The sequence below is a fragment of the Rutidosis leptorrhynchoides genome, chromosome 6 (assembly GCF_046630445.1).
Source record: "Rutidosis leptorrhynchoides isolate AG116_Rl617_1_P2 chromosome 6, CSIRO_AGI_Rlap_v1, whole genome shotgun sequence".
NCBI classification, from domain to species: domain Eukaryota; kingdom Viridiplantae; phylum Streptophyta; class Magnoliopsida; order Asterales; family Asteraceae; genus Rutidosis; species Rutidosis leptorrhynchoides.
In genome coordinates, this window is record NC_092338.1 from 440,800,396 (window position 1) to 440,816,939 (window position 16,544).

At 32.6% G+C, this 16,544-nt stretch overlaps 1 non-coding gene across 1 annotated transcript; it reads right to left on the minus strand.

Moving 5' to 3' along the window:
* Positions 1-11,353: 11,353 nt before the first annotated feature.
* Positions 11,354-11,460, minus strand: LOC139856662 (small nucleolar RNA R71). The gene has a single exon (XR_011762129.1). It is a non-coding gene; the product is annotated as a small nucleolar RNA R71 (small nucleolar RNA).
* Between the last annotated feature and the right edge of the window lie 5,084 nt (positions 11,461-16,544).

Sequence of the window (16,544 nt, forward strand, 5' to 3'; positions counted from 1 at the left end):
TACCTACTCGACCTGCTCATTTTCCGCCACATAGCCCCGATATCCGACCACCCTTTAACCGGTATGACTATGACCAAGCCTATCAGAACACCTATAACCAACAATGGGACCCACCTGATGAGATGAACTGGAACCCCTATCCAGACTGATTTAGTTCCATTTGGTTATTTTTATGATTTTTATGTTTTTATCTTTTGACTTTTTCATGTTTAAACTTATGTTATTGGATATATTTGTGTAATTTTTATTATTTTATTATTATTGTGTACTAATATTTCATATTTAGAATTTGAAAGTGGGATATTAAGTCCCATTTCAAATTGCCATGCATGATTATATTTGTATGTATGTATATTGTCGATTGTACAAAACAGGGTAAAACAGCGCATTTTCAAAGACTGGCATTAAGTTCAGCAAAAGCTACTAATTTTGACGATAAGATGACAAATAAATGTGATGTAACAACAGACGAAATGAACAAATGATATGCACCATTTATCATTCAGCAAACAAACGCCAATATGTTTGAAAACTTTGGTAAAAATTTAATCATTTCTAAGCTAATCACCCTCAATAATTTAAATTGTACTGATTTCTTGCAAATGAGGGCATTGCAAGATCTTAAGTGTGGGAAGGGGTTAAATTCTTTCAGATTTTTAAAATTTTTATCTTAAACACTTGGTTACCATTAAAAATACTAGTAAAGCAGTAGTTATATTAGAATCTAGTGCTCTCTGATAATAAAGAACAGCCCTAGTCTTATATACTGACTACCCAATTCTAGTAAAATTTTTCAAAATTTTCAATTAAATGAACTCAAAATCATGTTTATACATATTTATGAACGATAAAACTAGGTTTTAACACCGAAATTATGGTTACCTCGGAAAGGACAAAAATTGAGAAACAAACCAAAATGTTAAAATTCATTTAAAATGGAATAGAGGACGATAAAAAGGAAAATAAAAGCCAAGTGTGGGAAAATTCTCCAAGTTATTCAAAACATATATCACATATTTTTGTACAAATAACTGAAAATACTTTTGCTTTGGACTAAACTAAACTGTTTTACCCGATGAAAGAAAAGAAGAGATGGATCTACACGATGAATCAATTCCATTATTAAAAAGAAGTAAAGTCTTCCGAAAAAGACACGCGCTTCTTGATTTAGGTCAAGAAGTTGTCGTCCAGACCAGCTGTAGGTTGACGAAAAATCTAAAAAAGTCATCACTAAAATCAGCAGGAAATCCACGGACCTCAGCATTAAACAGGGTCGCCAAGTGGTCAGATTTATCCTAACCATGAGAAGGATTTATCTCGTACAATGGGGGGGGGCACCATACAAATTAGCTGGATAAGACTAATGAATCAGATCCCGAGAAAGGATAATCTCCTTAAAGATTAAAAATCAGCTTTTAAGACTAATATTACTCAATCCTAGAGATTGACCTTAAAGATTGAGAATTACAAACTCATGGAATTCAATGATATCTAAACTCGAGCTTGAACGAGAAAATATTTTGATCAAAATTACAAACCGATTTGTTTTCTGAAAACCCTATTTTCAATGCGTTCATTACCATTGAACGTAAAATCCTAGGAATTCACCTGGAATTCATTAGGTCACCTGAACCAAATCGGGTGTCAACCGTAAGAACGGTGGTTGCATAGCATGGTCAAAGACAGGACCTTGTGCCAGACCGAAAAATCATAATGGTGAGCCTTACTATTGCTCCTACCAAGGATAGTAATTGCGTCCGACACGTTATAGACCATAATTAAAAAGCATGTCAGGGGACATTGCCTTAACAGTTGCTTATTCAACGCTTTCCTTTACAACAGGACGGTAGTTTACCGAAAGGTAATATACGGGACAAGTAAACTGGACGTGTTACTTTCCTAATACAAGGTTAGCAAGTGGGTGACACAAAACCGCAAGTTTTGAGCTAAAATTTTCAAATCTGAAACCCACCAAACCCACAAAAATATTTTGCAAACACCGGTGAAGGGTTAATCCGGAAAACTTATCTAGGGTAAAAACTAGATTTAATTTTCAAAAGATCAAATGTTTTCATAAAGATCCAATTTCCTTAAGGATCTACATTTTCATAGTCATGTGGGACTGTAAACCGCCTTTCAAATGTGCACTTTGCTTTGGAAACTGAAAGTAAATCGGCTATTTGATTGCAAGTGTCGTTGACCTAAACCCGAGGCAACTGTGGATGACACACCCACCTTTAACCATGGTTCTATCGTTACTATCATTGTTTATACCGCCGTATAGAAATCACTAATGTACAAAGTGTGAAGAATAAAGAAGTGATTCTAGTATTTCAAGACGGTATTGCTTGAGGACAAGCAAAGCTCAAGTGTGGGAATATTTGATAATGCTAAAAACGAACATATATTTCATAGCATTATTCCTCAAGAAAGACAAGCTTTTAGTTGCAATTGTTCTATTTACAAGTGATATTCGTTTAAATAATAAAAGGTGAAGACAAAAGACAGATTCGACGAATTGAAGACGCAAACGACCAAAAAGCTCAAAAGTACAAACTACAATCCAAGAGGTTCCAATTATTGATAAGAAATGTCTCGAAATTACAAGAGTACAAGATTCAAAACGCAAAGTACAAGATATTAAATTGTACGCAAGGACGTTCGAAAATCCGGAACCGGGACCAGAGTCAACTCTCAACGCTCGACGCAACGGACTAAAAATTACAAGTCAACTATGCACATAAATATAATATAATATTTAAATAATTCTTATAATTATTTAATATATTATATTATTTATAAAACCGTCGGCAGAAGAAAACAACCAAATTATGAGCCTCCCCAGCTGGCCATGCGATCGCATGGCCTGGAAGGCATAAATCCATGCGATCGCATGAGCCCCAGTTCCAGCCCACATGCCTATAAAAATCGAGCTTTGGTGCACCAAAAATATCCATCTATCTTTCTCTTTTCTCCATTCATACGATATATTTATATTTATAATTTATATTTTAATTTTAATTTTAATTATAATTCTAATAATAAGGGTATGTTAGCGAATGTTGTAAGGGTGTAAGTCGAAATTCTGTCCGTGTAACACTACGCTATTTTTAATCATTGTAAGTTATGTTCAACCTTTTTAATTTAATGTCTCGTAGCTAAGTTATTATTATGCTTATTTAAAACGAAGTAATCATGATGTTGGGCTAATTACTAAAATTGGGTAATTGGGCTTTGTACCATAATTGGGGTTTGGACAAAAGAACGACACTTGTGGAAATTAGACTATGGGGTATTAATGGGCTTTATATTTGTTTAACTAAATGATAGTTTGTTAATGTTAATATAAAGATTTACAATTGGGCGTCCCTATAAATTACCATATACACTCGATCGGACACGATGGGCGGGGTATTTATATGTACGAATAATCGTTCATTAAACCGGACACGGGAATGGATTAATAGCCACTAGAATAATTAAAACAGGGGTGAAATTATGTACAAGGACACTTGGTATAATTGATAACAAAATATTAAAACCTTGGGTTACACTCAGTCGACATCCTGGTGTAATTATTAAACAAAGTATTAAAATCTTGTTATAGTTTAAGTCCCCAATTAGTTGGAATATTTAACTTCGGGTATAAGGATAATTTGACGAGGACACTCGCACTTTATATTTATGACTGATGGACTGTTATGGACAAAAACCAGACGGACATATTAAATAATTCAGGACAAAGGACAATTAACCCATGGGCATAAAACTAAAATCAACACGTCAAACATCATGATTACGGAAGTTTAAATAAGCATAATTCTTTTATTTCATATTTAATTTCCTTTATTTTATATTTAATTGCACTTCTAATTATCGAATTTTTATTGTTATTGTATTTAATTGCACTTTTAATTATCGTACTTTTTAATTATCGCAAGTTTATTTTATCGCATTTTTATTAATCGCAATTTCATTATCGTTATTTACTTTACGCTTTAATTTAAGTCTTGTATTTATTTTTTATTTTACATTTGGTTTTAACTGCGACTAAAGTTTTAAAATCGACAAACCAGTCATTAAACGGTAAAAACCCCCCTTTATAATAATAATATTACTTATATATATATTTGTATTTTTATAAAAGTAAACTAATATAGCGTTAAGCTTTGTTTAAAAGGATTCCCTGTGGAACGAACCGGACTTACTAAAAATTACACTACTGTACGATTAGGTACACTGCCTATAAGTGTTGTAGCAAGGTTTAAGTATATCCATTCTCTAAATAAATAAATATCTTGTGTAAAATTGTATCGTATTTAATAGTATTTCCTGTAAAAATATAAGCTATTTTATATACACCTCGCGAAACATCAGTACCATTAGATCCAGGTGGTGGTTCGATCACTTCTGGTCTCGAACGGCAAGCAACTGGTACTCGAACTGGAATAGGAACAGCAGCGATCGAAGATAATGATGGTCTGAAATAGTAATCAGTTCGAAGTTGTTTGGTTTTATTGATTCTAACACTAGTAACAGTAGAAGGTTTGTAGGGTGGTGGTGGAGTGATTCATGGTGGTATTTGATCGTCAAATAAGAAAGAAACAGAAAACGCAGGGTTCAATGGTGGTGGAGATGTTTTAAACGAAGAGGGTGGAGATGGTGGCGGGTTGAAGTGGGTTCTCGAAGAAGAAGGAGAGTGATCAAGCATTTATGATTCTTCATTATACTAGTGTATGTAATTAAATATATAGAGATGTTGAATATGAAAAAGTAGAAACAGATCCATTCTAATAATTCAATTCAAATGATATACTATGTAAATAGGAAAGCTATCGGAAGGTTTGTTTAATTGTGCCGACAGTTTTCACGGAGTGTGTCCATTGCTAAACAGTTAATATATAAAAGTGTTCCTAAAAATCCCAAATTTTTAATTTAAATATATTTATTTATTTTGTTCATTAAATGTTTGAAACCTGATCAAAAGGGTGCATCTAATATTTATTTTGTGTTCCAATTAGTATGTACGGAGTACTAAAATTTAAACTAAAAAGGTAAAAATATTTTTGTCAAATCTAAAATCTCCGTAATCGATTTACAGTCTAACTTTTATTTTAAATCTTCATGAACTCGTTTTAGATCTATATGAACACTAATGAAATGTCAATCGAGTATTACAACCGTTGACTAAATCTACTCGAAATCATTCATATTCAATATACACTTTCTCTCTCTCTCTCTCTCTATATATATATATATATATATATATATATATATATATATATATATATATATATATATATATATATATATATATATAATATTAATTAACAAATTTTATTAAGTAAAGAAATATATTAATTATATCTTTTTAAATAAAAAAATATAATATTATCTATTTACAAGTAATATATATATATATATATATATATATATATATATATATATATATATATATATATATATATATATATATATATATATATATATATATATATATATACATAACATAATAGTTTTTATTACATCGCATATTATTTTGCATATTTATTTCCTACAATTAAATCATATATTATTTCAAATAATATTTCAAATTATTATATGTATATATATATATATATTTAAATATATATGTATCTATTTACAAACAGTTGTTCGTGAATCGTCGGAACTGGTCAAAGATCAAATGATTTCATGAAACAGTTCAAAAATTTTGAGACTCGGTTTAATAGACTTTGCTTATCGTGTCAAAAATATTAAATCGTATCGAGAGTTTGGTTTAAAATTAGTCGAAATTTTCTGGGTCGTCACAGTACCTATCCGTTAAAGAAATTTCGTCCCCAAAATTTGATAGAGATCATCACAGTTGACAATAAGTATGTTTTCATAACGAATATGAGTTGATAAATAGAGTTTTATCATCCTTGAGTAATATGAATGAAACAATTCGATTACTTGAAACGTACGAGTGAAGTTACCACAAAGGAGTGAAGTGAATGAAATAAAGGTTCGTCTTAACTCTTGACGTAGTCACATTTGATTTCTGGAATTCAAAAGATTTAGAGAAAATCTTATAAAGATTTGATCCTTCGGAAAGTAAGAAAATTACGATCCTCATTAATGTTCTAAGAAGGAAATTGTAATAGCATGATCTGATTGGTTAAATTACCAGAATTCAGGAGAAAAGATAGAACTATCAGGAAGATATGTCCTTGATATGTTTGGAGATTAGGTAAAATGTAAGAGTCGTGTAAAATGGCACATGATGACGGTATGGTCTGTGAATCATCATGTTTCATTAGAAACTCAGCATGACTTACTGTATTATAATCACGTTGATCAAGTGTCATTATATTATACTAACTCATGCTTCAGTTCCCAACACTACTTCAATATCATTCATATTTTAAGTTCGAATTTTTCAGAATTTAGAAACTAAACTAGTTTCCTTTATGATGTAATACAGTTAACGCGAAGAGATAAATGATTTCAGATAAAAATACTTATGAAAGTATTTTTAGAAATATCGAGGATATTTATATTGAAAGATACGATGATATCTTAGAATTTCTAATATCAAAAGATGATGAAGAAGATTTGTCCGTAAAGGTTTAGAGTCAGGAGCAAGGTTTTCGTTACAGACTTCAGCAGACACTGAATCATTTGGATTCATTGAAGGCAGATTTAGCCTTTGTGATTTTTCTGCGGCATCCTTCATGGTTTGCTCAATTCGTTTTTCAGTTCCAACTTTTCTGAATTTTTCCAACATACTATTCTTTATCATCAAGCTTCTGATGGTTAAGGTCGTTTACCGTTTTTGATGCTCCATCAGAAATTTTTAAAATTTGAAGTATTGATTCGTAGACTGGGTGCTTTTCAGAGTTTCAGAATGGAAGATCATAATTCTAAGAGATAAAGGTTATATGTATACATATAACTGTTGATGTAGTGACGCTGCGAGATTCAAAATACTGATTGCTAATTCTCGATAATTGGTATGACAATTCTTGTTACAAGATGCGGATGAGTATGTGATAGGGTTTTAATGAACAAATATAATGATTTTTCGGAGAGACTTAAGTCAATGAGTAATGAAGTTGCAGGTAAGTTTACTGCTAATCTGGTGGAATATAAACGGTTCCCTGGTCACGATGACGAAGGGCGAATTTATATATCAAAGTTATAGTAGAGTTTATTTCAAATGAAAAGTCGAAATTGATTTGCTGAAGCCGTGACAAAATTGGCTACTTTGGAAAGGGATTGCAAAGTTATTTTCGGTAATAACAACGCCAAAGGAGCTAGCACAGATACGTGTTAAACGTTTACCCAGGTTATGAGCATTTTCAGGTGCATAACTATATGCATCAATCTTTTTCTTCCATAGATGAAGTGTGGTTGGTTCATCCTGTCGATTGAGGTGTGATAATGCTAAATACGAACACATATTTCATAGCATTATCCTTCAAGAAAGACAAGCTTTTGGTTGCAATTGTTCTATTTACAAGTGATATTCATTTAAATAAAAAAAGGTGAAGTCAAAAGACAGATTCGACGATTTGCAGACGCAAACGACCAAAACGCTAAAAAGTACAAAATACAATCCAAGTAGTTTAATTTATTGATGAGAAACGTCTAAAAATTACAAGAGTACAAGCCGTAAAACGCAAAGTACAAGATATTAAATCGTACGCAAGGATGTTCGGAAATCCGAAACCGGGACATGAACCAACTATCAACGCGCGACGCAACGGAGCTAAAATTACAAGTCAACGGAGTACAAGAATATAATATAATATAATTATATAAAATTATATATATTATATTATATATTATTATAAATACTAGCAGCCCACGTTTTTTGTGCTTTGTGACCAGTGAACGACGGCCATGCGATCGCATGGCCTGGGTGCCTTAAACCCATTGCATGGCTTACTGTAGCATGCCAAGTCCTATAAAAAGGCAGTTTGCTCGACTGATTATGTACACAATATATATTATCTATCTCTCACTCTCTTAAATATATATTTATATTTATATTAATTATAATTTTAATATTAAAGTTTAATAATAATAAGGTTATGTTAGCGAATGTTTTAAGTTTGTAAGTTGAAATTCTGTCCGTGTAACACTACGCGATTAATACTCATTGTAAGTTATGTTCAACCTTTTTAAATTAATGTCTCGTAGCTAAGTTATTATTATGCTTATTTAAGCCGAAGTTATCGTGATGTTGGGCTAAATATTAAGACGGAGTAATTGGGCTTTGTACCATAATTGGGGTTTGGATAAAAGACCGACACTTGTGGAAATTGGACTATGGGCTAATAATGGGCTTTATATTTGTTTAATTGAATGATAGTTCGTTAATTTAATATAAAGATTTACAATTGGACGTACCTTTAAATGACCACATACACTCGATCGGACACGATGGGAGGGATATTTATAAGTACTAATAATCGTTCATTTAACTGGACACGGGAATGGATTAATAGTTAATGGACTCATTAAAACATGGGTGGATTACATACAAGGACACTTGGTGTAATTGTTAACAAAGTATTAAGACCTTGTTACAGTTTAAGTCCCCAATTAGTTGGAATATTTAACTTCGGATATAAGGATAATTTGACGAGGACACTCGCACTTTATATTTATGACTGATGGACTGTTATGGACAAAAACCAGATAGACATATCGAATAATTCAGGACAAAGGACAATTAACCCATGGTAATAAATTAAAATCAACACGTCGAACATCATGATTACGGAAGTTTAAATAAGCATAATTCCTTTATTTTATATCTTATCGCACTTTTAATTATCGTACTTTTTAATTATCGCAATTTTATTTATCGTCATTTTATTTATCGCACTTTAAATTATCGCACTTTTATTATCGTTATTTAATTTACGCTTTAAATTAAGTCATTTGTATATTTAATATTTTACATTAGGTTTTAATTGCGACTTAAGACATAAAATCGACAAACCGCTCATTAAACGGTAAAACCCCCCTTTTTATAATAATAATAATATTACTTACTCCGTATATATATATATATATATATATATATATATATATATATATATATATATATATATATATATATATATATACACACACAAATATAGTTTAAAAATATAGCGTTAAACTTGGCTAGCTCCCTGCGGAACGAACCGGACTTACTAAAAACTACACTACTTAACGATTAGGTACACTACCTATAGTGTTGTAGCAAGGTTTAGGTATATCCACTCTATAAATAAATAAATAACTTGTGTAAAATTGTATCGTATTTAATAGTATTTCGTAGTAAAAATATAACTATTTCGTATACACCTCGCATAACATCAAGTATTTTTGGTGCCGCTGCCGGGAAAATGAGAGAAACGATACAAAAAAATATATATTAAGTTTTTAATCCATTTTTGTAAAAAATTATATAAATTTAAAAATATAAAAACATAAAAAAATAGTTATTTCTATATTTTTAAGTATTTAAATTAAAAAGTTTATATTTTTATTTTTCGTTTGTTAAAAATTAAGATTAATAAGTAATTTTTTTTATATAAGTTTTTATTACATATTATTATTTTTAAATTAAAAACAGAAAATTAAATTCTAAAAAAATAATAAATAAATAAAAGAAGTATTCGGGCCCGAAACTGTAGCAGCCCAACTACTTGGCCTGGAAACCGAATCCATGCGACCACATGGAATTACCACATTCAACTCATGCGATCGCATGAGTTGATGCGAGAGGTCTGGTACCTTTGACCATTGAATTAGGGTTACTTAATAATAATTATTATTAATTAATTACCTAATTAGGGTTTATTTTAATAATAATTTAGTTTAGTTTTTATTTAATTTGTATTTTTAAGTTTTAATTTGTTTTATTAAATTATAAACTTAACACTTTTATAAAATAATAATATAAAATAATATTTTTATAAAAATTAGTAATTTTTATCATTTTTGTATCTTTTTATTATTTAGTACGTAGTTTATTTTTATCGTTCGTAATTAGTTAAACTTAGCTTTTGCCGTAGTTATTTTATATTTCTAAATTTTTAGGCTTTGCCGTAAAATCCCTTAAGTGCTTTTTCTTTAGATTAAGATTTAGACGCTTTAGAATTTTACAACGTCGCTTATCGCTTTAATATTTAATAGATTTTATTGCCTAATTAAGTTATTGCCGTTTTGGATATAGAATTCCTTTAAGTTTTATTTCCTTTAGACGCAACTTTTAATATTTAGGCTTTAGACTTTTAAGTTTCGACGCTGCATTTTATTATTTTTCGACGCTTATTTTTCGACCTTTTATTTTTCGATATTTTTCGACGCACTCTTTTTCTTTCTTATTTCTCGACGCTCTAGTTCTTTAGGACATAGAATTTTCTTTATTTTCTTTAAAATTTCGACGAAAAATTATTTTAAGCGGTTAAATTGATAGACATTCAAAATTTTCTAGTTCGTAGTAATAGTTGGATTTGTTAGTGGCGAGTTGTGGGCTTCTGATTTAAAGGGTCCTGGCTACCTGCTGCATCTATTGGCTATTCGAAACGTGGGCAAAATCATAAAAGTCTATTAATTTGATAACTTATATAATTTTTATTTTTATAACTAATAGGATATTCAGTGAATGCACCGAGCAAAACGTTCACCACCTTTTATACGTTCACCACCTGTAACTCGATCAAGACATCTAGCCAATATTGTCGCCGTTGATTTTTCCTTAGAATCATCATCCAGTCGACCAAGTACTCCAATTCAAATTTCCGATAATCCATTTTTTGAACCCGACCTCACAATTGAGAATCCGGAGGATATTCAGGGACAATTCAGAGATCCTGAACCACTAATCTTTCCTCCTGAACTACAAATTACTCATCCAGAGATTATCGAGGAAGAAATCATTAAATCAGAATCCTCTAGTGATTCAGATTCAACAAATTCAATCATGGAAAATCTGGAACCTCTAAGTATGGAATACCGAATGAGGGCTAAACGCACTGGCCAAGGTCACGCAATTACTCAACCAGACATTAATGCACTAGATTATGAAATCAAAGGACAAATCCTACACATGGTAACTAATCAATGCCAATTTAGTGGTGCGCCGAAGGAAGATCCAAACGAACATCTTCGAACCTTTAATAGGATTTGTACTCTATTTAAGATCAGAGAAGTTGAGGATGAACAGATCTATCTCATGTTATTTCCCTGGACTTTAAAGGGAGAAGCCAAAGATTGGTTAGAATCGTTACCTGAAGGGGCGATTGATACATGGGATGTTTTAGTTGAAAATTTTCTTAAACAATTCTTTCCGGCATCTAAAGCCGTGAGACTTCAAGGAGAAATTGTTACGTTCACACAAAAGTCAAATGAAACTTTATATGAAGCGTGGACAAGATTTGGAAAGTTGTTGAGAGGATGTCCTCAACATGGTTTAGACACTTATCAAATAGTACAAATATTCTACCAAGGATGTGATATTACTACACGAAAAGACATCGACATAGCAGCTGGTGGTTCCATTATGAAGAAAACCGCAACTGAAGCTTACAAAATTATTGATAACACTGCTTCCTACTCACATGAGTGGCATCAAGAAAAAGACATCGTTAGATCATCTAAAGCGCCTAGAGCCGATTCTAGCCTTGACTTTGATTCCATTTCAGCAAAGATAGATGCTTTCGAGAGACGAATGGAAAAGAAGACTAAAGATATTCACTCAATACGAATTAGTTGTGAGCAGTGTGGAGGACCACATTTGACAAAAGATTGTCTCAGTATTGAACAAACAATGGAACAAAGAGAGAATGTTTCATACATGAACCAAAGGCCTGGAAATAATTATCAGAATAATTATCAACCGCCAAGACCAAACTACAATCAAAATCAGAATTATAACCGAAATGTTCCATACAACAACCAACAAGGTCCTAACAATCAACAAGTATCTAATAATACTTACAACCAGCAAAGACCTATTTTTCCAAATAAACCACCCCAAACCGATGATAAAAGGCCAAATTTAGAAGATATGATGTTTGAATCTCAAACGCAGTTTTTCACATCTCAGAAACAAACCAATGAACAAAATGCTCAAGTATTTAGAAATCAACAAGCTTCTATTCAAAATCTGGAACAAGAAGTAAGCAACCTAGCAAGGTTGATAGGTGAAAGAAAACCAGGGAGTCTACCTAGCGATACAAATGCTAACCCCCGGAATGAAACAGCTAAAGCCATTACCACGAGAAGTGGTATTACACTTAAACCACCTGAAATGTTGTAAATTCTGATGACTCTATTCCTACTACACAGGCACCACAATCTGATTAAGAAAAGGAAACAGAACCGGTAATTGAAAAGGTTAATGAAGATAATACAGTTAAGGTAAAACCTTATGTTAAACCATACCAACCACCACTTCCTTACCCAAGTAAAATGAGAAAAGAAAGACTTGAAGCCGAGCAATCCAAATTCTTGGATATGTTTAAACAAATAAAGGTCAATCTTCCTTTCATTGATGTGATTTCAGGAATGCCATGATACGCTAAATTCTTGAAAGATCTAATCACAAATAGAAAGAAAATGGAAAACTTTCGGCTGTTACAATGAATGCTAATTGTTCTGCAGTGCTGTTGAATAAGCTACCAGAAAAACTCTCAGATCCAGGAAGTTTCACAATTCCATGTTTTCTGGGTAGTCTTAGTTCAATAGAAGCATTGGCAGACTTAGGTGCTAGTATAAATTTAATGTCGTATTCACTATACGCTAAACTAGACCTTGGAGAATTAAAACCAACACGAATAAGCATACAACTAGTCGATCGATCAGTAAAATATCCTTAAGGGATAATGGAAAACATGCTAGTTAAAGTTGGTACTTTAGTATTTCCAGTAGATTTTGTTATTCTGGACATGGAAGAAGATTCTCGAGTTCCTCTCATATTGGGAAGACCATTCTTAAACACGGCTAAAGCAATAATAGACGTGTTCGGTAAGAAACTGACCCTAGGTATAGAGGACGAGAGTGTTACCTTTTCTGTATATGCAGATAATACATGTTATTATATTCAAACTATAGATTCACATGCAGAATTGTTAGAAGAATTTCTAGAATTACAAGGAACTTGAGAATGTTCTTTAGGAGAAGGAACTGAACCAATTGATGAAGCTGAAATGTTAGCCACACTCATGGCTAATGAATACGAACCAACAACAGAAGAACTTCAAATGTTAAAAGAGGAAGACAGATATCGATACAAATCAGCGATAGAAGAACCACTGAAATTAGAGTTAAAGCCACTTCCAAACCATTTGGAATATGCTTATTTAAATGGTGAATCTGAATTACCTGTAATAATATCGTCTTCTCTTACGAAAAATGAAAATCTCAACTCATTTCTGTGTTAAAAGCTCATAAACTAGCTATTGCATGGAAGATTCCTGATATTAAAGGCATAAGTCCTTTGTATTGCACACATAAAATCCTTATGGAAGAAGGCCATAAAACCTATGTGCAACGCCAAAGAAGACTAAATCCTAATATGCAAGATGTTGTTAAGAAAGAAATTATTAAACTGCTAGATGCAGGTTTAATTTATCCAATCTCTGATAGTTCATGGGTAAGCCCAGTTCAATGCGTGCCTAAGAAGGGTGGCATGACTGTCATCACAAATGAAAAAAATGAGCTTATTCCTTCTAGGACTGTAACAGGATGGCGTGTCTGTATTGATTATAGAAAATTAAATGACGCCACCAGAAAAGATCACTTTCCCTTACCTTTCATTGATCAAATGTTGGAAAGGTTAGCCGGGAATAGTTACTATTGTTTTCTTGACGGTTTCTCTGGATACTTTCAAATTCCAATCGCACCCGAGGACCAAGAGAAAACCACCTTCACGTGCCCTTATGGTACTTTTGCTGATAAACGCATGTCATTTGGACTTTGCAACGCCCCTGCAACCTTTCAAAGGTGTATGATGGCGATTTTTCACGACATGATAGAAGAATGCATGGAAGTTTTCATGGATGACTTTTCAATCTTCGGTGATACTTTTGAAACATGTCTAGTTAATCTTGAACGAATGCTTATTAGATGCGAGCAATCAAATCTAGTTCTTAATTGGGAGAAATGCCATTTCATGGTTAGAGAAGGCATCGTTCTTGGTCATAAAATTTCAAAGGAAGGAATTAAAGTGGATAGAGCTAAAGTAGATGTAATTGCTAAACTTCCACATCCCACCAATGTTAGAGGAGTTAGGAGTTTTCTAGGGCATGCCGGTTTTTACCGACGTTTCATAAAAGACTTTTCTAAAATCGCCACTCCTATGAATAAACTCCTAGAAAAGGATGCTCCATTCATCTTTTCAGATGAATGCATCAAATCTTTTAATATTCTTAAAGAAAACTCACTAATGCGCCGATCATGATAACTCCAAATTGGAATCTACCATTTGAACTCATGTGCGATGCAAGTGATTTTGCAATGGGAGCCGTTTTAGGACAAAGGATTGAAAAACGATTTCAACCTATTTATTATGCTAGTAAGACGTTACAAGGAGCACAAACGAATTACACAACTACTGAAAAAGAACTCCTTGCTATTGTCTTTGCTTTTGACAAATTTCGTTCATATCTCGTTCTAGCTAAAACGGTGGTCTATACCGACCATTATGCTCTTAGATACCTATTTTCAAAACAAGATGCCAAACCACGATTAATCCGTTGGATCTTACTCTTACAAGAGTTCGATATTGAAATCCGAGACAAAAAGGGAGCAGAAAATCTCGCCGCTGATCATCTTTCTCGTCTTGAAAATTCTGAATTAGAAGTTCTAAATGAATCAGCTACACAAGATAACTTTCCTGATGAATATCTTTTGAAGATCGATTATAATGAAATTCCATGGTTTGTAGACTATGCAAACTACTTAGTATGTGGATTCCTTGAAAAAGGGTTGTCGTACCAAAAACGAAAGAAATTCTTTAGTGATATAAAACACTATTTCTGGGAAGATCCACATTTGTTTAAAAGTTGTCCCGATGGAATAATACGCCGATGTATATTCGGGGATGAAGCTAGTCAAATCTTAAACCATTGTCACACGGGACCAACAGGAGGGCATTATGGGCCTCAACTCATAGCAAGAAAAGTCTACGACGCTGGATTCTATTGGCCTACAATTTTCAAAGACGTACACCTTCTCTGTAAATCCTTTGATACTTGTCAAAGGGTCGAAAAAATAAGTCAACGTGATGAAATGCCACAAAATGTCATTCAAGTATGTGAAGTATTTGATGTTTGGGGTATTGACTTTATGGGTCCATTTCTAAAATCTCATACTAATCTCTACATTCTCGTTGCCATTGATTATGTATCTAAATGGGCGGAAGCATAAGCTTTTCCCAACTAACGATGCACGAGTTGTAGTCAACTTTTTAAAACGTCTTTTTGCTATGTTTGGAACACCGAAAGCTTTAATAAGTGATCGGGGTACTCATTTTTGTAATAATCAACTTGAGAAAGGTCTCAAAAGATATGGAGTAACTCATAAAATCTCAACCGCTTATCATCCACAAACAAGTAGACAAGTTGAAAATACCAACCGAGCATTAAAACGTATTCTAGAGAAAACCGTAGGATCAAATCCGAAGGAATGGTCCATGAAATTGGAGGATCCACTCTGGGCTTTTAGAACAGCCTACAAAACTCCAATTGGAACCACACCTTTTAAACTCGTTTACGGAAAAGCATGTCACCTTCCAGTAGAAATTGAGCACAAAGCATTTTGGGCTTTGAAGACATATAATCTTGATTTACATGAAGCCGGACGTCTACGATTAAGTCAATTAAACGAATTAGAAGAATTAAGACACGAAGCATATGAAAATTCGTTAATCTATAAAGAAAGAACAAAGAAATGGCATGATAAAAGAATCAGAAGTTCAAAAGAATTTAAAGAAGGAGACAGAGTTCTTCTTTTCAATTCACGATTCAAGCTATTTCCTGGAAAATTGAAATCAAGATGGTCTGAACCATTCATAGTCAAAAGAGTTTTCCCATACGGAACAGTAGAATTGATAAATTCAAACGGGATTGAATTTAAGGTTAATGGTCACATAGTTAAACATTACATAGATAATCCAATGGAAGTTGAAGATGAAATTAATCACAATTTCGACACCACAGCTAACTAAGTGTGGCAAGGTTCGAATCTTTTAAGGGTAATATGTATTTCTGTTAGAGTTAGATATTCTGTTTTCGTGTAGTTTTCGAAAATAGAATCCGAATTGTCTTTCCCTAGCAGACCCTAAAGAACTAGTCTTCTCCCTCCATTCTGAATTTTTATTTTTTTAGGTTTTACGAGATGAAAAATTCCTTTGATCTGAACCATGGTCTACTATTACAAACTTTGATTACTAAACGTAATAATAACATCTTTCCGAGTGAACTGGTATCATTCATAAGAGGCAAAATGGACGAAGTGAGGAAAGAACTCAGGAAAGATCATCATAAAACACATAT